Source organism: Patiria miniata, unplaced genomic scaffold (assembly GCF_015706575.1).
Source record: "Patiria miniata isolate m_02_andy unplaced genomic scaffold, ASM1570657v1 HiC_scaffold_6, whole genome shotgun sequence".
Classification (NCBI taxonomy): domain Eukaryota; kingdom Metazoa; phylum Echinodermata; class Asteroidea; order Valvatida; family Asterinidae; genus Patiria; species Patiria miniata.
Window position 1 is genome coordinate 21,426,398 of NW_024037073.1, and position 27,113 is coordinate 21,453,510.

Consider the following 27,113-nt stretch of genomic DNA (forward strand, 5'->3'; position numbering starts at 1 on the left):
ATGGCGTCCCTTGTCACAGACGTTCTACTCGCAAACACCGGTAAAACTCAGCTGTTTCCCAATAATACTAACCTTTCAGACAAAGGTTTTCTCAGTAAAGTTCCAGAGATTATTGTTGGAAAAATAAAAGCTTAGTGCATTTATTTCCTATGTAGGCCTAGTATTTGAAACGCTTTTTGGTTGGTAAATATTCTTGTTGCATCGGTTGCTAGCCCAGGCATGCCAGGCATGCCAGGTGGACTCCCTTTCCTCCCCACGTAACGGAGGGAGTCCAGGGTATAAAGAGCTCAAAACCGGGCGAAAAAATGTATGACCAGTATTTTCGGAGTAATTGCAGAATACCCCGCCACTCGGAAATACACCCCTAAAATCACTGGCTACGAGGTTGGAATCACTGCAAAAGAAACAATTCAAGTCCATGCCAGCTACGCGGATACTGAGACTGAGTGGGGGTCCATTAATTGAGAACGAAGCAACACAAAATGAATGGGAGTTGCTGAAAAAAATTCGAAGTCCAAACCAACCACCCTGTTGGCGGCTACGAGGCTACGGAGTGGGAGTCCCCTTGAATATGCTTGAGAACGAAGCAACACAAAAGGAATGGGAGTTGCTGAAAAAATTCTAAGTCCAAACCAACCACCCTGTTGGCGGCTACGCGGTCACGAAGTGGGAGTGCAATGGAGCATATGACGCATAGTACATACAAGTAGCGCTGAGAATGTTTATTGAGGTCAATCAGCCGTGACCTCGTAGCCGGCTACGAGGTGGATAGATCGAGTGGCGGGGTATTCTGCAATTGTGCCGTATTTTCAATATTTTTACCTTGTTGGAGAAGCAAATTTTTACATCATAGTATTCTATGTAGCCTTATCTATTGGGCCGCTAGTCCGAGTAACTTGGACCCAACTTATCGCCTTTTTTAACATTTGGACATGGTCTGGCGATAGTTGATAGTGGGGTCCAAGCTAATACCGCGACCTGGACAACACCGTCCCAAAAACCAACATTTTCCAACAAAAAACATCAGATTTCACCTTCAAAACGGCCTCCAAATTACTAGATATGCCACCTGAGGTACAAGTAGACATTGATAATTAAGATGGTTGTACTGAAGTTTACTTACGATCCGGAAAAAAAGTGAAATTTTCCGTTCATGTCGGAGAGCTCCCCTCGAGATCTTGAACACGTTAAATTCCCGATCGTGTTTAATGTTTGAACGACGCGATTTCTTCTACATGCCCAGCGTACATTCGATGGTCCCCGTATCCCGAGTGCGATTCCGTTACCGACACGCACGATGCATCGATTATGATAATGAGTCACGTTTGTAAACATATACATGTGCATTTCGAACTGTAAAAGGGAATCGGGAACCAGCTTGAACTGGTATCTGCCATAAAAGCTGTGCTAGTTCCCGACTCCCTATTATTGTTTGAAATGCACATGTGTTTACAAACGTAAACCGCGACCTGGACAACACCGTCTCAAAAACCAACATTTTCCAACAAAAAACATCAGATTTCACCCTCAAAACGGCCTCCAAATTACTAGATATGCCACCTGAGGTATAAGTAGACATCGATGATTAAGATGGTTGTACTGAAGTTTACTTACGATCCGGAAGAAAAGTGAAATTTCCCGTTCAATTTTGAGAGCTCCCCTCGCGATCTTGAACACGTTAAATTTCCCACTCGTGTTAATGTTTGAACGACGCGATTTCTTCTTCATGCAAAGCGTACATTTGATGGACCCCGTATCCCGAGTGCGATTCCGTTACCAAGCGCGCGCGATGCATCGATTATGATAATGAGTAGACTGGATCTCGTTTGTAAACACATGTGCATTTCAAACGATAATAGGGAGTCGGGAACTAGCGCAGCTTTTATGGCGGATACCAGTTCAAGCTGGTTCCCGATTCCCTTTTACATTTCAAAATGCACTTGTGTTTACAAACGTGACTTGGTTTTTGGGACAGTGACAGGATGATGTTGTCCAGCTCGCACTATTAGTTTGGACCTTACTATCGCCAGACCATGTCGGAATGTTAAAAAAGGTGATAAGTTTGGTCCAAGTTACTTGGACTACCCATAAACATGATAAATGTGACACTACAGTAAATACTGGACAAGGCCATGAAGGCCTACCTCCGTATTAACCGTCACAAGTCCACAAGCTTTTTGATGGGATTTTTATATCCTGGAGTTTAAAACTTGCTACAGGCAAAACTTCATTCGAAAATTGGTCCTGCCATTTGGGTTTTGGTGTTTTTTACTCACCCAATATTTTGTAATTCTTTGCCCAGATCTGTTGGAAAAGGAAGACCTGGGGACGCGCATCGGCAAATTATCAACTCACATTGATGAGATCAAGGGTGAAATCTACCATGCCGTACACGAGAAGTATGCCAACTACAGACCCACCAGGGACTCCACCCAGGAGCTACACAACAAGGTGCAGACACTGTCCACTGAGATGCAGACTCTCAGCAATAAGATCAAGGTATGTCATAGTCTTAAGGCCCCAGTCACACATTCACGGTTGGACCTACGAATATCCACGGTTTACCAAGAATCAATTGATCACAATGAACCCTCAAGACTCGTAGAGAAATTGACTTTCTAAGAATGCACTAGGGTTTCAGGACAGATAGCCACAACTGTCGGAGGTTTCTCTACGAATACACCACAGTTTCTTGAACGGATTGTTTATGAATATTGACAGTATTACCAAGGATAATGATGTTAATGCCACAGTTGTCTGCGATTGGGCCACGGATGACCAAGGTTCTCCTGCAAATAAAGCATAGTCATATTCGTAGTACAACCTTAGCAGAATTCTAGCATATCTGGGCATAACCGTAGGACATTTGTAGTGAATTCGTAGAGATTCCACCACGAATGAGCTACAAATCTCCAAGAGTATGCACGAATAGCTACAAATAACACTACGAATTAGTACAGTTGTTCTATGGATGTCCCCGGGTTTCACTGCGCATTGATTTTCATGACGATTCTCCACGGACGTTTGGAACAGTTTAAAAGTTCCGTAGCCCCTCCATGAATACCAAAGGAAGATGAGGGATAACCACGCAGATATTTAGGATGAATACAGTACTCCCACGGTTATCACAATTCTAAACTGTGGATAGCTGTAGCTGCAAACAGTGAATGTATGACTGAGGCTTAAGGGCTAGACATTGTTATGGTTTGATATGCAATAACCTGCTGCAGTGATAAACCCACACCCACTGACTAACCAATATCACCCACGAACCCGTCGGAACAACGTATAGGCCAATTCGTACTGGTTGTGTAATGTGCACGTACCTTTGGCCTAATATATGCAGCGCGCATTAAAAAAAAATTCATAGTAGTTCCCAAGAAAACTTTCAAATGTCTTCAAGTAACGTAAAAGATGCAGCAAGATGTTTGTGCAACTTCACTGGTCAGCACTTTTGTTGTGTGTAGTTTGTGTGGGACTGAAAATGAACAGTAATTGCCTGCGGAAGTAGCGCATGCGCACTTCCCCCATTTTTTTGGGGGGGGGGGGGAGAGGGAGAGATTTTAGGAGTTGGCCTAGACGTTCCAATGGTGGGGGATATTGGTTGGTTTTGATAGCGACCTCTTGCGACCTCTTGCGACGGCGGGTTATCATTGCAGCAGGTAATTGAGTCCGACCATAACATCGTCTAGCTCCTAGACTAGGTATGTGAGGCTGTGTCTGATGAGACAGGCATTGTTGTCTGTGGCAATGGCTTTTGACTTAATGCACCATTGGTAAAAACCTAGCCTATTCTATGGCCACGCACTGGAGTAAATTCCTTGCTAAGGGCCATACAAATGTGAGCACAAAAATTGGTAAAATGATGGTATTTTTTCATGGAAATATTTCGACCTGATACTTGGCGTGGGGGTTCTTTTACCCAAGAATCCCTTTTTTCGCTAAAACTAGGACTTTTTAATGGTTCCTTCGTGTGAAATTCGTCTCTTTATTTGCTGACAGAAGTTGAAGGAATGCACAAAATTTGAGTGCTAAATTAAGAAAACATTTTTACCAAAAGAAACCATTGGAAAGTCCTCAGTTTGGTTAAAAAAAAAAGCAGGACGCTTCACAGACTTTGTGTGTGTGTACAAAAAGCAAAAGGGATTAACGTGTTTAGACGTCACCCGAAGGCAAGTTGTGGCAATTTTGACATCTTAATCTATCAGCCCTGCCTGTGTATAAAACAGCCAGTGGGTGTTATCACGTCATCCGACACGAGCTGGTTAAGATGTTACTTTTTATTGTCAAAAGAAGTCAATTTGGTATCTTTTTTTTTTTTTTTGCATTCAGGGAGACATCAGTTCCCAGCTCAACAGCTCCACGAGTGATCTTCATGACCTCACCAGACAGTTGGAGAAGACTAATGCTATCATTGATGTGCTACAGTCACTATGCAAGGTAATGATCAACCCTGTATGACAAGACAGGTGATTGTGTTCTTGGGCAAGACACTTTACCGCAGTTGTCTCTCTCCAGGTGTACGAATGGTTACCTGTGAGGGTTGAGACCATATGTGATGCGATAAAATGAGTCGTTTGTCGGGAACTTTCATTTGGAGATTCAGGCCAAAATAGGGCAACTTCATCACATCACTTCATCACCTCTCTTGGTGTTCCGACTTCCATAAGTTTTGAACTAAATGTGGTACCAGCATGCGGTTTTCACAGCAGTAATGCTGAGATTGTGCTCTTTTCAAATCTGTAAAAAAAATCATTTATTTTGCTCTATATTTAGTGAGGCACCATTTGCAGACAGTGTTGTAATTTTGTAATTGTGCATCTGGAAGCCAGACTGAGGGAGCAAAGGCCGTGTATCTGAGACCTGTAAACGCTTTTTAATTAGCGCAATGTGTAAGGGACCAGACTAATGACCAGCCTGGCAGCTCATGATGTCAATGTCGCTGTATGGTCTGACGTTACCGTTTTCTCTGATTTTTGTCTTGACTGTCCAAATTTCCCAAAGAATGTTCGTGTCGGTTGAGATCGTGAGTGGTTGCAGAGTTCTGAAGCCTTGTGGCCTTACATAGGTCACCTCAAGCTCCACTCTGAAAGACATTTTTGAGAGTTTAAGGGGGATCGCAGCATCATCTGCATCATCAGCCGACATTTTAAGAAAAAACAAGTTGGGAGGGGAAAAAAAGCGTCGCTGCACGACGGGCAAGCTCCATACCAGAAACCGGAGCCTTTCTGTGGGCCTTAGGTTGCAGAAGTCATTTGGAAATGACCAAAACACTCTTGACTCTAAGGCCCGTTCTGGACTCGGTTCTACTTCTGCGTCGAACTTAATTAAACCGATTGCAGCACTAGCTCGTCTACAACACGGCAGCTACTCTAAATGCCAAACCTAATAGTTGAACCTGAATGAACCTGGAGTAACTGGTCAGGTTAAAGCACTTCAAAGAACATTCAAACTGTTTGCGCCAATTTCACCCAATATGAGCGGACAGGAGAGAGGGTATTGTGAGCGTGTGCATTCCTAAAATGTTTGCCCCAACTTACAGGTCAATGGAGGTCTGCTTGGCAATGGCTCGGCGTTTACAACAGTACCGTGCAGCTGCCACACAGAACGATAACATCGCAGCAGCCCTTTTGAGCCAATAGGATAGTGATGTGCCGAAGTCAATTTGCCGAACCAAATGGTTCTAAACGCCGTGTTATAGCCGGCCCGAATTTAAGAAGTCAAGTATACAGTGTTTAAAAAACGTCGGTGAAGGGCAAAAACCTAATTTGATTTATATCACCCCGACGCAAAATTCCATCTTATAATAGTTTACGCGGTACCCACTGCTATGTACATCAAATTCGAACCGGCCACCCGATCCCGTTAGCTCGGTGGTCGAGTGGTAAGACATCTGCACTAGAAAGCAGGAGGTCGTGGGTTCGAGTCCCACCCGAGTGATTTTTTCCAACTTTCACTCGGGAGGTAACACACTGAGTATACAGTGTTTAAAAACGTCAGTGAAGGGCAAAAACCTAATTTGATCAAATTACTTGAGTTCAGCACGGCAATAGCACTGTGTCCAGAACGGGCCTTACTTGACCTAAACCACAACACAATCACCGTTATAAGCACCACCTTTTTATCTTGCGATTCCATGGTGTAGACTCAATTTAGAGGATGAAATTACTGTCAGACGTAAAAAATCATTATTAACAAATCAGTTTGTTCATCTTAATTTCATTCACCCTCCTCATTTCAAGAAACCACGCTTTCCTGACAATTAATGATTTGTCCGTCCGTTTTGTTTGACAGGTTAACAGTTTACTGACAGACTTTCAGAGCTTCGTCCAGAACAGTGAGTTCCTGCAAGCAGCCAATGCCATCAATGAATTGGTAAAAGACAAATGAAAGTAACTTTCCAATCAATTTAAAATGAGACTTGGTGTACATTTTCCAAATTCAGTTTGTTTGAAAAGGAATGCAAAGTACTTTTCTGTAAGAAGTTTGCTTTTAAAATGACAAATTTCAGGTTGTGATTGTAAACTTTGAATCCATTGTAATCAAATTGTACTTGGCATATGTATTTTGATTCTTTGTTTCCTGTAGAAATCTGATTTGGATGTTCTCATTGAAGACGGATACTGTGAGCTGAAAATTGTCAAGGCTCTAAGGGTAAGGAGCTTATCCGTTGTCTGTTTACTTGTAGCAGGCCAGTGAGGATGCAGAAAGTGAATTGACCTATCTTGTTAGAATGGCATTAGAGTTGTGTCCATTCAGCTTCATTAATTGACGCGGAACTCGCATAAACTGAGACAAACAAAACGTAGCGTACACAAATTCCATAGGGTTGTCTAAAGGGGCGTGGCTAACTCGCAAACGGCGATAGGTCAGTTGGGGTGACGTTGTTAAATTTTGCCAGCCAGAAAGAGACATTGCTGATTTGAGGTTTTTTTTCACCATTTTAGTCTGAGCTGCGAGTGAACCAAGAGACGCTGTTGCATCATCTAGGAGAGGCCTGGTCTGCCATGACTGTCTGGACCATACCCCATGCCAAAGAACCCGTCACCCTGACCAACGTCAGCCAAGTCCAACTCAAACTAGGTAGGTTGACAAAACAGTGGGACGCTATGGCATGTGGTCTGGCCTATCATTTGCAAATTCTGTAGGTTGTGGGTTCGAGTCCAGCCAGGGACTGTGGTGTGTGTGTCGTGTGTATGACATTTTGACACTCACTGCTTTTACACTTTTCTTTACCAGTTCACAGTGAAAATGCTGCAGTGACTGTCAATGCCATGAACCAGGTTGGAATTCTGAAGAGCAAAATGCAAGTTTTCGGTGAGTTTTTTAAATGTTTGTCTTCTCTTTGTAACTGTTTTTGAAAACTGTCCTTTTGATAAACCAAAAGTACATAATAATAATAATAATAATAAAGGACATTTATATTGCGCAAAACCTATATGGATATACTCTTCTGCGCATTACAAAAAACAAACAGAAATGCAGAAAAATACAAAATACTAGAAATACTTAATTGTGAAATAAATGTGTTTTTAACCTGGACTTAAATACATTAAGTGAAGAAGATTGTCTGATACAAGGAGGGAGATTGTTCCATAGTGTAGGAGCAGCGTTCACAAATGCCCGATCACCGAGGGTAGCCTTTGATGTTCTTGAAGGGTAAGCCAACAATGTGTGGTCTTGTGAACTCCTGAGACAATAGGTTGTTCTAGAGAGTGATTTCATGGTTATGAGCTCCTGAATGTACATTGGTGCTATACCATTAATGGCTTTATAAGTTGTTAAGAGAATTTTAAATGCTATTCTTTGTCGAATGGGTAACCAATGTAAATCATGTAACAATGGACTGCATCGAGAATATCTGGAGGAATTACAGATTAATCTAGCACAAGCATTCTGAACCCTTTGCAATTTGTTAATCTGAGTGTCAGGCAAACCAAAGAATAAGCTGTTACAATAATCTAACCTTGATGGAACACATGTATATCGTCACATTTGAAACAGACCTTGCTCATTGTCATCCACAAAATGTCAGTCGCATATCAGAGATGCCACTTTTCCGGTTTTAACCGGAATTCCGGTTTTTAAAAAAAATCTCACAAAATTCCGGTTTTTCCGGCCGTCAAATTAACCAGAAAAAGAGAAGAAAAACTGTGGAAATGCATTGATTTTTACCTCGATTTAGTACATTTAGGCGCACGCATGGCACAACGTTGTTCGTTTAAGTAGTCTTAAAAACCGTCTTTGTGTATGTTGTTGCCGAGCCTGCATGCGATACAAGCAGCCAACGTACTTGCACGCAGTATACAACGGCACCTCGCGCGTGCTTCACCGCGTGCGGGCGTGTTGTGTGCTAAGCACACGTAGCATTCAGCCTGGAAATCAAGTCTATCATTTCAGCTATCGGTGGTTTCCGATCACAGTGATATATGTGAATACAAAAAATGCGGGTACCAACCATGTTTTCGTTGAGCGCATCGCATATGCAAGGATCATGTACACCGACAGCAGTGTTGTGGAATCGTGCATGTTTCGTGTCGAATATTACGTTGGAAATTCGGGTAGGCAGAATAAATATTAGGAATATGGAAAAAGTCAAAGTGATTGAACGAACCGACAGCTTAAAGGCCATAGAAGCAAAATTAAAAAATAAACAGAACTTGGCTTGGCTACAAGATAAAGATGACAACGGGGACATTGTGTTGGACACGGAGTGGCTTAGTTCACACACACAAAAGTTCCGGGTTTTTTTCAAGCAGACCCAGTTCCGTTTTTTTCAAGCAGACCCTGTGGCATCTCTGCATATTGACTGTTATTTTTTAACAAAAAGACTGTCGAATTTTCCATTTTCAGGAAAGAAGCTGATGGAGTACATTCTGAAGCCAGTTGTGTCGCTGTCAAATGTTGCACCAGCAATTAACGCAGCTAAAAAGGTACTGTCATTCTCAATTAAATCTTAACTTGCAGTTGAATTTTGGTTTTTTTCACAAGAACTAGAAGAAATGAATATTATACAAATTGTACAAGTTTATAAGTTAATAAATATACAACTTTTTTTTTTGCAGGGTAAAAACAGTTTATCAGCCACTGTTGGGTGTGGTTTTCTCAGTCGGGTTTTGCCAACAGCTACAGTTGAGAACATTGTGCTAAAAGTATACAATGCTGCTTCATAGCATAGATTTGCTAATGTTTCTTATTATTTCACAAAAATCCTTTTCATCAGTTATAAGCTATTTACTGTGCTGACTGCTAATGATCTTCCTATAATGGACACATCCTCTGTTAGCAGAAAAAAAATGTGTTAAGCACTAATTTCTTGCTGGGAAATTCAGTAGGGAACCGGTCTAAGCCAAATTATAGGACATTTTGGCTGGTAACCTAATAATGTGTATTTATAAAGTGCACATATCCATCAGTATCCAGTTTGTTAGTAAAAACGTCATAGATGCGTGCACACCACTGACAACTAGTGCCCATTGGATAAACACTTGAGGTGCGTTAGCTTCCGGTTCCATTTGTTCTATGCTACACCGTGTGAAGAATGCATGGTTAAAGTGAGATGACGTCACACTAACAAACCGGATTGGTGCTCAAGGCACTACATCATTATTACCCTGCTCATTGGACCAATGAAGCATTCCAAAGACCATCTCAGCTCCCTGGGGAGTATACAGCTTGATGGTTGCCATTTCGGCGCACAGAAGCTAAAATCAATCACAATAACCATCTCTGCCCTGACAGGTACCCATTTACTCCTTGGAGTGCAGCAATAAGTGCCAAGGGCACACATGCACCATAACATTGCATAACCATGGGCTGGAATTGAACCCGCAACCTGCAGTATTACCCACAGACCACAAATTCAATGCTCCAGACCACAAGGCCATGGCCCTCCTAATCAAAACTGTTTTTGTGCGTTTAGTGAATGAATGTGCTAACATCTTCTTTGCAGTCACAGTCAACCACCGTTGGATTCAAGGTGCTACCCAAGAGCTCTGAGGAGCCGTCCAATCCCGTAGCTGTATACAAGAGCACACTGGCAATACTGAAAGCACTGAGCAGGCCGTTACCTAGCCTCAAGACAGAGGGTAAACACGGAGATGAGAACACAACGCTGATGGCTATGCTAGGTAGAGACCATTTCATTGTTTTGTTAAGATTTTTCCCCCCTTTTTGTCTTTCTTTTCCCCATTTTGTCCATATGTTTTGCACATGTTTTCATTCTACAAGTCACTTATAAAGTTGATTCTACTAATCAACTTTATAATAAGGTCTTTCACGGTAATATGCACCACGCCATCTTGTTCATGGGGCAAAAAGAACGCGCGTTGCTAGACGCGGACCATTTTGGAATGACCGCATGATGACTTGGAAGCTCCAAATTTTTCCATCGACGATGCGTACACAGCAGTGCGTGTAAAATTGCCCCGTCAGTAAGATGGCGCATATTACCGTGAAACACCTTATTACAATATTCATTAACCATCATCTGAAGATGTGTGCCAGACACCTTCGTTATCATGCCTTCATCAAGGGTTGTATGGATTCATTGTTAGCATGGCTTATTCTGATCTTTTAGGCAGTTTTAAGTGTCATTTTTGTAAGTAGATGTTTTAAGTGCCAATTTAAGTGTCAGTTTTATGGCTGCTTTTGGAAAATGCAGCGGGTGAAATTATGATGTGACATCGACAGTACACCATATTGTGTCCAAACAGAAACATTTTCAGACAAGTTTTTGTTAACCCTAACCTTCCCAAATCCTTCAAAATCCTCTTTGAAAAATGGAGGATTTTGCAGAATTGAGGATATATGGCAAAAATGTGTGGCTCATTTTGGAGGATGCACTGTGTCAAGGTCTTAGGCCGGACGTTGTGTTGTTTATGCTCAGCCGTGCATAAATTTAGGCCTAGATTTACACCAGAAATCCTCCCTACTGCTCCAGGATGTCGCTGGCTCTGCCTCAACAATTTGACCGTGATTATTGGAGGATTTGGTAGGATTGAGGCAGTGGTCACCCCTCCAAGGACCACATTCAAGAAATAATAGAGGATTTTGCAGGATTGAGGTTGCATCGTAGCAAAAATGCCTAGGGAGTGAATTAATTGTGCTGTTTTCATTTTGTTCGTCTGACACGTAAATTAGGTTTGTAACCAAATGTTTCTTTGATCTTTACAGGAGAACATGTCTGGCCAGAGCTGTCCAAGTGTATCATCACACATTGTCTGGTGCACTCGATACCCACAAGCAGCTCAAAGGTAGCCACACAGCATTACTTTCTTCAAGACAATTGTTTCAAGATTTATGATTAAAAAAAAAATCAACATCGTCATCGTATCGTTATCTCTGAATTAAAGGGATACTGCATCTTGGAACAGCCCAATTGGGCTGAAAAACACACTTTGAACGAAATGATGTTCATCGGAAAGAACATTTTAAAGTAGGATATAAACATCCACACAACTATCTTTTAAAAACTGGGCGTGTTTGTGTTATTCTTGTGTTATGCATGCGAAAACGACTTTCGGGGTCCAATTTTGCGACCCCCAAAAGTCGAGCTGTTTGGGTGCTAGTTGTGATTTCATCCGTAAACTGTTCGCCTTTTGCGGACGTGTAAGAAACCACATTTTGGGCATTGGTGATTGGTCACCGCTGTTCGTGAGCATAGTGCTGTACTGACACACACTGAAAACGACAGGAAAAGTGTATTCGTACTCCGTCGTGTCTGATGTAAACAACCAATTTCTTTTTGTCTATTCTCAGGAACAGTAAGACATTAGGTTGGTTTCCTTTCAACCAGATGTTTGAAATACAGTCAACTCCGGCTAAACCGACATCGTATAAACCGTCATATTGCTTAAATCGGCCGTCTTAGGACAGTCCCGATTGTCTCCAATGTATTTCCATTGTCATTTTCATTTCTAAGTCGGCCTTTGTAAGCCGCCATTTTGCCTATGTCGGCGTGTTACTTTCAGTCCCATTTCCTCAAAACCACAAAAATTCTTCTGTATAAGTCGGCATCGTGCTCTGCGGTTTGCAAGAAGTGTCGAGTGAAAAGTCCCACACACTGCTAACTGACATCTGTTTATCAATGGCACGGCCCGTGATTGATGCATCGGCCAGCACGTGCACACTAATCGCACGTGTACACTGTTTCATGCACAGTCTGTACATTGTGTGCATCGTTCGCTTACACGTGCGCGATTAAAAAGGGGTTTTCCTGATAGCACATCAATACCAGTACCCCCTCTCGACTGCACGCATGCGCTCTGTTCATTGTGGGGGGTCCCCTTATTGTACCAGCACGTACGTGCACAATGTACACTACATGTACATGGACGTACAGTATGCAAGCGATCCGTATATCGTACCACTGTTAACGCTAGCCGACCGCGCCGTCCTTGCTTCGTACGTACGTACATGTACATGCATGACTTTCTGTGATCAATACCACAGCCTGTTTGTGATGATAAGCATTGAGGATATATTTGCTGGAATCAACCATGGATGTAGAAATAAACCAGGGTAAATCAAAGCCTTTGAATTTTAGCCATGAATCTTGTTTGCATGATCCAGATACAGATGCGCATAGGCCATTAATTCCATCTATTTTTTTCACTCCGTGATTCAATTTGTGTATTTGTGTAAGTCGGCAAAATGACGACTTGCAGCAGAAGCCGACATTCGCATAAGTCGTCACAAATTCTCTGGTCCCGAGAGTGCCGTCTTAGCCGGAGTTTACTGTAGGATCAGTAAACAATCCAAAACCTGCAATTTTCGGGGATTTCAGGACCTAGTGCCCCTTTAAAGTTTATTTTATTGGAATATTATTTGAAAATCTTACATGGAAAATTTCGGAAAAAAAAAAATTGTTCTAGAAATTAAAACACTGAAAATCAAACCGGGAGGTTTTCAGTGATGGAATTGTGCCAATTTGGTTGAAACAATAAAATTCACTTGTGGTTTTGTGGTGTATATGAATACAAAAAGAAATCTGCATATTTAATGCTGTGTAGTGAATATTCATGTTTGAAAATGTATTTACAGAAATAGTGTATGATAAAATTTGTTAATTTGTTTATTTTATCATATTCACCATTTTAGCTCAATGAATACAAAGCTGTCATCACGGCTACCGAGGGATTTGAAGCTTCTCTACGGAAAACAGGTCAGTCAGCAGTTACACAGCAAACCAAAACAAATAATCATACAGAATATATTGCACAAGCTATGACAATATTGCACGAGTCGAAGACGAGTGCAATATTGTCATAGCGAGTGCAATATATTCTTGTATCCCCCCCCCCAAAAAAAAAGCCATCCAATATTATTATTATTTATATCAGGCTGACTTGATTCGCAAGAAATACAATTCAAGACACTGTCTTCATTTCTCCTTTTTCGTCAAACTATTTGAAGCTGCCATTGTAATTGTTGACAACAGTGCGCATATATCTGGCCTGCTGCGCGCTGCATGCTTGCTGCGTGGGCGTCTTTGTTCAACGGTACCGCGCACTACGCTCTGTTGAGTGGTTGACAACTGTGAGTTTCCAGCGAAAATGCCTGGATGAGGGCGCACCGGAGAATTTCCAAGTTATTGCTGTCATCTTGGTTCGTTTCACAAAAGCATACAATACGCTGATTTATTTTTTACCTCTGGAAGCCTCATATAAATAATGAAATAAAAATACTGCCTTGAAGCTCAATATTTGAAATAGCAGAGAATTTCTCTTATTCAGGGTTTATTGCAGAAACTGCTTCTCCACTGCTGACCTACGCCAGAGATGTCAATGTCCACTTTGCTAACAAAAAGGTGATTTTTTTTTTTTATATATTAGTTACTTCTCAATATGTTGTTTGAACATTTCTTGAATGGCAACATTTGGTTTGTGTGGTCCCTCCTGAAACTTCGTTTCAGACCCTCCAGCACGAAAACAGTTGGAAATCACTCGGCTGTATTTTGAGATACAGCCTATATAATACATAGAATATTGTTAAAAATATGGGAACTAAAAAAATGTATAACTCCATCCGATTTTGTTGGATTCCTGTATTCTATACATCATTGGAAAGCTCATTCAATGGCCTTTCCAATGAGCACAACATCCTGGTTTCCAAAAATTGGCTGTACTGACTCTGGTTTTGTGCTGGAGACTTTTTGTGACTGGGTTTGTGATTGACCTGTGATTGGGCTTGTGATTGACCTGTGACCGGGCTTGTGACTGGACATGTGATTTACTTGTGACTGGACTTGTGACTGGACTTGTGACTGGACATGTGATTTACTTGTGACTGGACTTGTGACTGGACTTGTGACTGGACTTGTGACTGGACTTGTGACTGGACTTGTGACTGGACTTGTGATGGACTTGTGACTGGACTTGTGACTGGACTTGTGATGGACTTGTGATTTACTTGTGACTGGACTTGTGATTTACTTGTGACTGGACTTGTGATTAGCTTGTGATGTACTCGCCTACACCCCTGACATTTTTTATGTTCGGTTTATTTCGGTTTATTGTATTTTTTGTTCATTTCATGTACCACACTTTTAATTTGGCCTCAGGGCCACGATTGGTGTGAAAATAAATAAATCTAAATCTAAATCTAAATCTAATCAAATTTTGTTTTTGGGAAGTGTCAAGAGCTGATAGTTGAAGCCCGCAAGCTGATGAAGAGAGAGCTGCACAATACAAAGAGAGTCGGTACAATGAAGGTTGACAACAAGGACCTCAAAGATCAAAAACAAGATGCCAAGGTTAGAATTTGTTTGAAATTGTGTGCTTTGAGACTAAAGTGGATTCAATTTTGTCGTTGTAATCTTTCTTCAAGAAGTTCTTGCAGTTTGAAAACGTTTACCCTACCCCTCCTCAATCATCCAAAATCCTCGAGGCGGTTTGGAGGATTTTGGAGGACTGAGGCTGAATGGCAAAAATAGTGTGGGTTGATTTTGCAGAAAGCATTTTGTCAAGTTCATAGGCTGCACCCTGCATTGTTATGTTCATATGCTTGATTTCATCCGCACTGCTTCTGAACGTCATCAGCACTGCCTCAACCCATAACAGTGATTGGTGGAGGATTTTGAAGGATTGAGGCAATGGTCACCCCTCCACTGCAGAAATTCAGGTCATAACCAATGATTTTGGAGGATCAAGGCTGAATGTAATTTTCACATGGTGGCAATGGGAGGATTTTGCAGGATTAAGGATGGTTCCTAGCCAAAAGGGCCTAGGGGGTTAGGGTTAATTGAAATGTGTGTTATCGTATTGAAAATATATATAATATGAAACCATTAAATATGTAATTTCATTAGGACACTTGCAGTGTAAACTGAATAACTTAAGTGCAAAGTAACAACAAAATATTGAGAAAAACTTTAGGTATTCGACAGTGCACTCTGAGAACACCCTTTGATTAAAGTTGACACTGCATGAATGGAGCATACTTTCAAGATGATGTTTTGGACAAAAGATAAATTTGAAATTCTTCTCTTCCTTTTCTTCCTTCAGGACAAGTGCCACGTGAGCGAGGGTATCTTTGCACTGCCTGAGTGTGCAGTCAGTGACAGCATAGAGTGTCTTGTTAATCTAGCCTACCAGACATTACAAGAAGCTGCTAGTAACACACCACAGTGGTGAGTTGGAAAATGTGTCCATTTGGCTTTACGTGTTCTAGAAGGCTTAAATAATAAATAAATGTGGGGAGCTAATCATCCTTACTCGTAGAAGAAGCTGAATTGGTTGGAAGCAGCTACAACGTGGTCGAGCCAAAGGCATGTTATTTACAAGCACCTCAAGCTGCTGGTTTTAGTGGTATGAAACGGCTGAGAAAATGTTTGTTACCCACTGGATGGGATGCCGGATCACAGGTTACTCCCCAGCTAATGCCCGTACCCATTTGTACTCCTGGGCGGAGAGAGGCAAGTGGGGATGAAGTGGCTTACCCAAGGTCAAAACATGGGGCCAGCAGGTGGATTCGAACCCATGACCTTCTGATCATGAGTCACGAACCCTAACCACTTGGCCGCACTTGTCCCAAATCATGTGAAAAAGCAAACGTGCCTTTTGTCCAGGCAAATTGAAATGTGTTGAACATTTTGTAGGTCAGTGTACGCAATATATTCAACATTAACCCACGTAGTGTAAAGCATTTTTGCTAATGTCTTATTGTTATGTTTGCAGTGCCATCCAGCTGTTCTACACAGTGTGAAACATGTTTGAGATATTTTGCGATGTCGTACCCACATACCACAGAGATAGTCTGGTGAGTCAACTTCTAGACATTTTCAAACAGTCATTTGGTACTTCTGAATTTCACTGTCGTCTGCTTGTTGAGCCAAAAAAAAAGATAAAAATGCACAGAAAGCAAATGTTCCCATGTACCTTTAACTGGCATGCAACTGGGAATTTTGAAAAAACGAGGAAATTCTAAACCACACATGACTTTGTACAGTGTTTTTCAATTTGTAATGGCATTCATGAGAAGTAAAAAACGAGGAAATCAGTGGATCCAAGGAAAAATTGCATGCCTGCTTTAACCAGTTTGCGCCAGAAGCCGTGTATACACGCAAAAGTTTTGGGTACTCCGAACCGATGACAGATAAACACGCAGGGAGAGAGGCCAGAAATATCTGTCAGCGGCCCACTCGCAGCGAACGAGGCCGGAAATATGAGTGTGCTGCCCGAGGGTGATGGCTTCAACCCGCCTGGCTTGAGGTTGAGTGAAAATATATCCCGCGCCTCGTTCCGTTCTTGTCAAAATAATCCCAGCATTAACTGGTTAAAGCAAGGATAAAAACAACAAAACAAGGTAATGTTGATATTGTCTTAAAATTTCTTCACAGAAATCTTGACTTTAAAAAAAAAAATTTGTTATTTTTCTTGTGAAACAGCAGAAGCTACCCCAGGTGTACGCTCCTCACCACAACAACTGCATGTACATCGCCCATCACCTGCTGACGCTGGGCCATCAGTATCGTCAATCCTTACCCCCGCCCCTCTGTGACGGCACGTCCACGTTTGTCGACCTCATCCCTGTCTTCAGGAAGCTGGCATCCGAATGTTTCTTGGCTCAAATGGTAAAAAAACAGCAGCCTATATTTTCTCGTGTGTACCGAGTCAACACAGCCTCGATGTGTCGGGTTTCTACCGTACCTCCCGATATTTCAGTGGGACTAAACTTCAGCACTGAGTTGATTTTATTGGTCTAGAACTTTTATCCCGTTGTTAACCCTAGCCCTGTCAGATGCAACACAGTGCATCAGGCGCAAACATCTGTGGGACCTTGCTGCACTGAGCCACCAACACCAGTGCATAAACGGCCAATTCTGAAACATTGAGAGTTAGTCCCATTGAACAATGCCACAGTTGTATCCTGCTGCAGTTGGTGACCACGGTCTCTGAGTCAGTTTAGCATTGAGATTGCCAACCTGATGGATCTTGCTACACTGAGCAGGGTGGTAGACAAGTGTTGCATGTTGCTGCGTTTAGCAGGGTTTCTAGCCACAATACCCTGGAAGGTTAGGGTTAAGGCCAGTGTATCCTTCTTGGCTACGCCAATCCTAAGTTTTGACATGACAACAGGTATTCATCCCACAGATTACAAAAGTTGCAACACATTTCAACTGCAGCAAATTTCGCTTCAATGCGATGTCCAATGTGCATTGCACTCACATTCAAGTGAAATATTAACCCTCCTTATCCTGCATTTGCATTACTGCTTCTTTGTTGCAGAGAATTCAGCGAGATCAATTAGTGGAGAGTCTGTCTGGTGCTGAGGGCTTTGACCAAGTAGCGACTGACGACAACTTCTTGGCATGTGAGAGGGCCATTAAACAAGTAGGTTCAGCAACAATCCAGAATTTTAGGCCAAGTGAAAAAAACCACCAGTTTCTTGCCACGGCCCGCTTCCTTTTTCCTGCTTGCTTCCTTTGTTGTGTTTTGTTATTCATACATTTACAAAATAATTTACAAATGAATTGTCAATGTATTTGTTTCTAATGAAATTGTACCTTTGTAGAAGGGGTCACAGCTCCTTCAGACACAATTTTGTATCAGCAAAAGAGTCAAGAAAATGGATCAATCATTTCACCATCTTGGAAAATCCACCATCTTTGGAGGGGGGGGGGGGAGGAAGTGCCCGCCTCCTTAATTTTTTTCAAAAGGCTCGGACGATAAACTATTTTTGGTTTTTTTTACTCGGCCTTATCTAGGACTTGGATTTCCACATAAGAATATTCAAATATTAAATTTTGTTGATAAAATGAAGTCAAAGTAAAGTTTCACCTCTGCCTTTTTGGTTAGGAATCTTTCTGAAATCCTTTAAAGAAATCCTCCATCTTGCATTTCTGAAAATTACAGCAAAAGCAAATGTTGTATATTAAGCCTTTAACAGGCACGATTTTGTCTGAAATCAGACCTTTTGAATCTGAGAGAAAGACATTACCGGTCTCTCAAGGAATGCATCTTTCAGACCATATATTCATTTTTAAGACCTTTTCTTTTTGAATTGGCAATCTCATCCCTGTCTTTATCCCAATGCAGGTTGTCCATCAGTTGGGTCACCTCCAGCGAGTCTGGACCGACATCCTCCCCAGTAACATCTACACCAAGGCCATGTCTACACTCATCATCACGGTACTCATGCACATCCTGGAGAAAGTCTCGTCACTAGAGGTGCGAAGATCCTTAACATTTATTTGACTGTTTCATGCATGTATGGTGCAAGAACACACAACTTATTGAATTCTGTACAAACTTCTAGCGTCTTGGCATGGGCGTCAAGCACTGCCGGCAGTGCATTAGATTGCCCCTTCCAGTGGTCACCCCGAATCCTCCTTTTGTAACTGTGGAGCTGGCACTTGTGCAAGGAGTCTATGGGCTGCCGAAATTCCTAATTCAACATGTTTTAGTGACTATTTTTAAGCTGTGGCATGTCACTTGGTGGTCGGTCAGTTGGTCTGTCTGTCTGTCTGTCTGTCTGTCTGTCTGTCTGTCTGTCCCATAGACATATACATGTAATAAAACCTAGACACGACATTTTAGAGAAAATTGGTTAGAGAATTTTTTTCTCAACTTCTCAGGACATCTCAGCTGATGATGCGCAGCAGTTACATTCATTACTCTCGGGACTGCAAGACAGAATTCCACACTTGATCAAACCAGGAGAAGTTGAGGTATTTTCTCTCCGACTCATATGTTTTTGCCAAATTTGTTGATCCCACCAAAAACTGACGTATCTGGTATATCGGATGCACCTCATATGTGAGTCGTTCTGGCCAAAAGAGACAGAACTGGGCAGAGGTTGGAATGAGGGTTTGCTGGTATTAGGAATGACAATAAAATTCTCCTAACAATGCTGTTTGTTGCACTTCAATCGGACATTCAGTTGACAAGTTATGGCTGTTTAAAGTTTGCATTTATTGACATGTCAAAAAATTAAAATACTGAGAAAAAAGGCCTTTAAAGTTTTGAGTTTTGCATTCGTGAAAATGAAAAATGCCAATTATTTTTTCCGTTTTTAGTCTGTGATATTTGTACTATTTCTTTAAAACTTATGTAGTAGGCATATCAAAAATAATCAATATCAATAAAGCTAAAAATGGGGCAAAAATCACCCCCCCCTTTTTTTTTCCTCATTTTTTTCCACTTTGGCCTGTGCCCAGTTCCCACTCATTTTTGCCAGAATGCCTCACCAATATTTCATGTACATTTTGTATAATCATCCAAAGAAGTGTCAGATCATTTCATGGCACACAATTATACATTAGTTTTTTAACTGAATACTGTTAAATGAAAACTACAGAAGCATTCTCCAGAGGGGTGTTACATATTCTCATAAGGAGGAATACGCGAGTAAAATACAGGGATGTAGTTCAGTCCAGTCCATCACAAGACCAGTCGTAAGGAAATCGCAAGTCCAGTCACAAGAAACAATAGATGAACAATAACAAGGGAATACCTCTGTCAAAGCTCATTTGAATAACTTGTGAGTTGAATTTGGACCGGAGGACTTGTGATGGACATGTGATGGACTTGCAGGGACTTGTGATAGACTCGACTACATGCCTGGTAATATACTCTCCATAGCATTAAGAAAGATGTGTGTGTCAGTGCCATCTGTGTTGTGCATGATTGATACAAACACCATTGTACATTACTTGAATGCTTCGTTATTTTTTCCAGACAATTAAAAATGTATTCTTTACTGTAAAGATGTTTGACTTTTGGTATTTTGATTGATGCGTAGGAACCAGTTTTGGTACAGAGTACCGTTGATCAGTGGACGTCATTCAGCGAGTTGCTGTTTATGTTAGACGCCAGCATGCAAGATATTGTTGACAGGTGGGCGGAGGGCAAGGTGAGATACGACACAAATAGGATTCAAAATTTTAAAGGGAAAATACAACATTTGCAAACATCAAAAAATAAAACTACCAAATCATTTTGAAATACCTTGCTGGACTGCTAGTGAATGACGGTGTAAAGCATCCTGTAAAATCATGGCACCTGGTATACTGTCATTTTCAAGAAAAGTGGTATTTTTGTATCAATTTCCAACGCTGGTCGGCCGACCAGCGTTGGAAAAAACTGGCTTTTTTTCAAATACTGGCCCCAATTGACTATCGCACTTGTTTGCAATCGATTACACACCTATGAACAGGTACAAGCCAGCTAGACTGGTTCCCTGACCTTACAATTCCCCAATGTATGTAAACTGCTCTGTTTCTTCTTATATGGAGTCAGGGAACCAGACTACAGGAAAATGATTGTTTTTCTTAGTTTTTATAGCATTTTCGAACCCAAAACCTCAAAAAAGTCAGTGTAACTATATTTGCTATATATTTCCAACCCCCAATTCCATCCATTTCTGAAAATTAAAGCAAAAGCAAATGATGTATATTCCCTTTAAGCAGTAAAATTCTGTCAGGTTGAACAAAGAAATTTGACTGAAGCAGGATTTGAACCTGGGACCTCCGGATTGCTGTTCCGTTGCTCTACCAACTGAGCTTTCCAGATCTACAGGGTGAGTCAAAAAAAGTGGAACCCAAACCCCCAAAAATATATTTCATATTTAAAAAAATATATATAACACCAAAAATAATAATGACCGGGAAAGCGAATTTCATAAGCTACTTGTAGATGAAAAGAATTACTGAAATTGCTCAATTTGTTCAAAGAATATCACCATTTAAACGCAATTTTCATAAAACCTGTCTCAAAAGAAAAAGAAAATGACACAGAATTCTGGTTTCAACAACTGTCAACAACATCTTTATTAACAAGCCTGGTTAGGCAAACAATATGATTTATAAAATCCACTTTTTTTAAAAGACGGGCCTTTAAAAGGAATTGGTTGAATATCTTTAATTTTTAAACTGAGGTTTTATCGCTGTTGATGTTTGAAGACAATTGTGACGATGATTCTTGAAATCGCATTTTTGGATGAGACAGGTTTTATGGTCATTGTGATTAAATGGTGATATTTTGTTTATACTTTGAACGGATTGAGCAATTTCAGTAATTAGTTCATCTAAAAGTAGCTAGTGAAATTGGCTTTCCAGTCATTATTATTTTTGGTGCTACATATGTTTTTAAATATGAAATATAATTTTGGGGGTTTGGGTTCAGCTTTTTTTGACTCACCCTGTATGTTGGCAGCTCCCCATTTGTAATGAAAAAAGCTGTATCCTGTCCGAGTGATCCCCGTTTGGTATGTCTAGGTTTGCAGCATTGCTAACGTTGCTAGCATCGTGACTTCGGGTGTGATCCCTGGCTACATGGCATATGTGGGTTTACGGCTTCTGACTAGCACCCCTTGAACAAAGACATTGACAAACCACCAACATTGGGCTGGATAGCTCAGTTGGTAGAGCACCGGAACGGCAATCTGGAGGTCGCAAGTTCAAGCACTGCTCCAGTCAGTTTCTTTGCTCAACTTTAAAATTAAAAACATTGTTTATGTTGGGAACTCCTCTTCTTGTCTAGTTGTTCTTTAAACATTTGAGACTGTGATTCTCTCCGTCATTCCAGGGACCACTCGCTATGGTGTTCAGCGCCAGCGACGTGAAGAGCCTGATACGGGCCATCTTCCAGAACACCGACAGACGAGCCACAGCGCTCGCCAAAATCAGATAGGATCAGCCGGGAAAGTAAGCTGAGTTCAAGGCATATAGGATCATTTGCCATCATTTCATGAACTGGACCAAATTTAAGGGCTAATAATTTATAGCTGACATCATTCCACTGAGCTGTTCAATGTATTGTGTCTCCATTTGTGCTGAAAAATCACGAAAAAAAACCTGTTCTTTTTCAACCCTCAAAGTGCAGTTTGTAGAATCTGTCGTGCATAGAATCCATAGGTCACAGGGTGTGCCAGAGTGCCATCTCTGTCGTGGGAAAGTAATGCACAGATATGCCTAGCATACCCGAGCATATGCATGAAGTCAAAAGCCAACTCACAGCTGTTTAACAGATGTAGTATTTTAGATAACTGTCTGTTCTCAGCGATGGTTGGGGCCGTATGATAGGCAGAGTGTGATATGGACCATGGTATATGAGATATTATCTTCAAATAAACTTGAATCCTCGATCCTGATTGGTGAATCCATGGCAACAAGCCGTGCTACATATAACCATGTAGCACGGCCACGGTCCATACTCCACTCCGCATATTGCACTATTCTAAGATGCGCACGCCATTCCATACGAACATAAACAGCGGCATGTGTGTTTCATCTTACTGTGCCTCAAATTTGCTTAAAGGTAAATTTGTTATCACGCTCACGCTCGTGGAACACGAAAAATGCAGTACGTCTGTGTCCCACATAACACTCAGCCGAATGTGGGACACAGACACACTGCATTATTCCGTGTTCCACTCGCACTCGCGGGATAACTAATAATACCACATTGTTGTCATGGATCAACCAATCAGGATCAATGATTTAAGTTTGATTATAGATAAATTTTCTTATTTGCGTTTCTACTTTTGATTTTACATAACACAGCGGACGTTTATCACAGCCGAATCATCCTGCGTAAACTTATGCCTATCCACACCCTACAGTTGTATGTACAGCATATTAAAGGGACATTACAGCCTGGAATACGCCAAATTGGGCTACTAAACAATATCAAATGGAAAGAGCATTTAAAGTAGATTATAAACATCCACACAAACATCCTTTAAGAACTGTGTATTTTGTGTTTTACTTGCGAGAGCCATGCAAGAACAAATTTCAGAAAGCACAAGATATTATAAAATACAAATTTGAAGGCAAATGAATGCCTAATTTCTACAAACTCATTGTATCAATGGCTTACAGGAGCTTCAATGGGATTCCTTCTTTTTTGGGGGGTGAAATCTACAAGCAGAATGTCTCTCAAAAGATTTGGCAGGCCTTTTCTTTAGGGACCTTGCATCACAACTAAAAACAGGTTAGCACATTTCAAATTGTTTTTATTCTAGACAAGCTCGCAACAACAAATTCCTCATCACTTGCATTAACACCGTGATGCCAGGCACGGCACAGTTACTACAACATAGCACCTGCCTCAGATTGTCTGCTCACCAGAACAACCTGATGACAGCAGCGCCTGTAACTGGTATCCGGCAAGCTGGTGTCCTATCACTCCATTGATTGTCAGTTGTTACTCAACCCACCGCCCACGCACCATCGGTTCATGTCGTGACTGTGACGTCGCCTGCCGTTCAGCCATTGGTCGATGGAAATCAGTTGACTGAGTTTGATATGAGCCGCAGGATGTATGACCAAGTAAGCATTTGGTTTAACCCAAAGCTGTACCGCCCTAAACCGCTTTGCCTGTTACTCCCTGTACTACCCCAAACTGCCCTGCCTGTTACTCCCATGTACTGCCCCAAACTGCCCTGCCTGTTACTCCCATGTACTGCCCCAAACCACCCTGCCTGTTACTCCCTGTACTGCCCCAAACCACCCTGCCTGTTACTCTCTGTACTGCCCCAAACCACCCTGCCTGTTACTCCCTGTACTTCCCCAAACTACCCTGCCTGTTACTCTCTGTACTGCCCCAAACTACCCTGCCTGTTACTCTCTGTACTGCCCCAAACCACCCTGCCTGTTACTCTCTGTACTGCCCCAAACTGCCCTGCCTGTTACTCCCTGTACTTCCCCAAACCACCCTGCCTGTTACTCCCTGTACTACCCCAAACTGCCCTGCCTGTTACTCCCATGTACTGCCCCAAACCACCCTGCCTGTTACTCTCTGTACTGCTCCAAACTGCCCTGCCTTTTAAGCCCGGTTCATACTTCATGCGAAAGCGAATGCAAATCTTTGACGTCATGGCAAGTATTCGTGCTGCAAATTCGCAAAAGTTTAACACATTTCAACTTAGGCAAATTTCGCAGCAAATGTTTCATGATGTCAAATTTGCTTTGCATGAACCGGTATGAACCGGGCTTTACTCCCTGTACTGCCCCAAACTACCCTGCCTGTTGCTCTCTGTACTACCCCAAAACACCCTGCCTGTTACTCCCTGTACTGCCCCAAACTGCCCTGCCTGTTACTCTCTGTACTGCCGCAAACCACCCTGCCTGTTACTCTCTGTACTGCCCCAAACCACCCTGCCTGTTGCTCTTGGTACTACCCCAAATCACCCTGCCTGTTACTCCCTGTACAGCCTCGAACCAGCCTGCCTGTTAATTGCTGTACTGCCCCAAACCACCCTGCCTGTTACTCTCTTTACTGCCCCAAACCACCCTGCCTGTTACTCCCTGTACTGCCCCAAACCAGTCTGCCTGTTAATTGCTGTACTGCCCCAAACCACCCTGCCTGTTAATCCCTGTACTGCCCCAAACCACCTTGCATGTTACTCTCTGTACTACCCCAAACCGCCCTGCCTGTTACTCCCTGTACTGCCCCAAACCAGCCTGCCTGTTACCCCATGTACTACCCCAAATCACCCTGCCTGTTACTCCCTGTACTGCCCCAAACCACCCTGCCTGTTACTCTCTGTACTACCCCAAACCGCCCTGCCTGTTACTCCCTGTACTGCCCCAAACCAGCCTGCCTGTTACCCCATGTACTACCCCAAATCACCCTGCCTGTTACTCCCTGTACTGCCCCAAACCACCCTGCCTGTTGCTCTTGGTACTACCCCAAATCACCCTGCCTGTTACTCCCTGTACAGCCTCGAACCAGCCTGCCTGTTAATTGCTGTACTGCCCCAAACCACCCTGCCTGTTAATCCCTGTACCGGTACCACCCCGGACCAACCTGCCTGTTACTCCCTTGAAACAGCCCTGCCTGTTACTTCCTTGAAACAGCCCTGCCTGTTCTTCCCAAACTGCCCTGTGCGCCTCAAAATTGTTCTCAAGCCATTTGAAAAAACCTGTTTTATTTAACTTTTATAAATTTGTTTTTTATTTCTGTCTAGGTTCCACCATCCCTCCTTCAGTCTTCACTGACTGCAGGTGTCGTCAATTCTTCAGGAGCTATGAAGCCTCCTACGGACATCCAGAAATGCATCTTGCTTCAGCGTCTACGCCTGCAGCTGGAGTTCCTACAGGCTCAGCGACTACAACAAGCGTGCCTCCGCCTAAATGTAAGATGAGGCAGAAACACAGAAAGGGGAGGGCAGGGCATGGATCTAGAGGAGCGGTGATTATCATGAAGAAGCTATGTCACATGCAGGATGCTGAGAAAAGTAAAAAGCACAAGAACAACTCAACGCCAGTCGAGACAAACGCAGCCCAACATTCAAAGTCGACGGGGCTATGAATCATGTGCTGCAATATCCAACCTGGCAATTGTAAACAACAACAACAGTAATAACAAATGTGACGGTGACTCTCAAGTTTGTTTGACCCAGCCCCATGCTCTAAACTCGTTACAGAAACGAAAATCTTCCAAACGACAACGAAAAAGCAGCAGTGGAATTGATGCGTTGCGTGGAATAACAGTCAGTGATTCCGAGCCAGTAGTGGACAACATCGGCCATTGTTTTTGAAGTCGGCAAAGAGTCTGTACCCCTTGACTTGTCCTGCACTCTTATGCCCACCTACAACACGGGGAACATGATTGCCACCAATGCCGCTTTCGAACTGATGACTGGGTTGTGGCAACGGAAACCAGGCGTTGAACATTTTAACATGATAAACCAATTCCAACGTCAAGGATTTGAATTTAGTCAGATCCCAGAGGTAAGGTCCCCAGAGCCCACCTATCTGTTGTACAGTTGCTGTGACGATGAGGCATGGTACCAGTCCTGGCAGTCTGATGAGGTGGATATGCTGCCCAATCAGAGCTCAGCATCTACTGCTGCTGGCCAATCAAACTCCAGCATGAGCTCGCCAATGCAACCGTGGTCATTCTTTGCAAGGCTTGTGCACAGCGAGCAACAGAAGTCCCTATATTAAAATAATATTCACTTTGCAACCCAACGTGCAGTAAATGAGTACCTGTAGTTATAGAAATAAGTGCAAGAGTTCTATTTTTCAAACATAATTTCATTGTTCTAAATTGCCAGATAGTTTCGTTTATTTTGCCCAAGGTAAGCTTCAAAATGACAGTGTATTCCTGAAATCCCTGTACGTTATGTACATTGTATGTACACAACAGCTGATGTGAATTGATGTGATTGTTTACCTTTTATATTCAAATGAAAAGAATCAGATTTGATCTTAGAATGAACATGAGTGTATACTGTTTTACATCTGTGTATGTTGTGTAAAACGTTTCAATACACATGTATCAGAATATATGTATCAGCTGGAATAAATACCCAGAGTACTTAGGCAAACGAATATGAACACTGTTGTGATTCCTGTATTTATCAGGTGTACATACTTGTCGTTTAGAGAAAAGTCAGCGTTTTTTGGGTTTTTTTTTTTTTTGAACATTTAAATATTACTGTAGGCCTAAAGCTGGCTCCTTGATTTTTTTTTCGATTTTGGCAAAAACAAAAACGAAATTGCTTTAAACTTGCAGGGAAGAAGATGCTTAGAGGACCTTTAAACACATTCTAATTGAATTTCTGGACCCATGTGCTTCTCAACCAAACATTGCATCGAAAATTTGGGGGAAAGCGGTTCAAAATGACATTTTTTCTCAATAGATCAGTCAATTTGTCCAAAT

General features: G+C 42.1%; 1 pseudogene; it reads left to right on the forward strand.

Moving 5' to 3' along the window:
- On the forward strand, window positions 1–26,970 carry LOC119742936 (annotated as a pseudogene).
- Window positions 26,971–27,113: the final 143 nt, after the last annotated feature.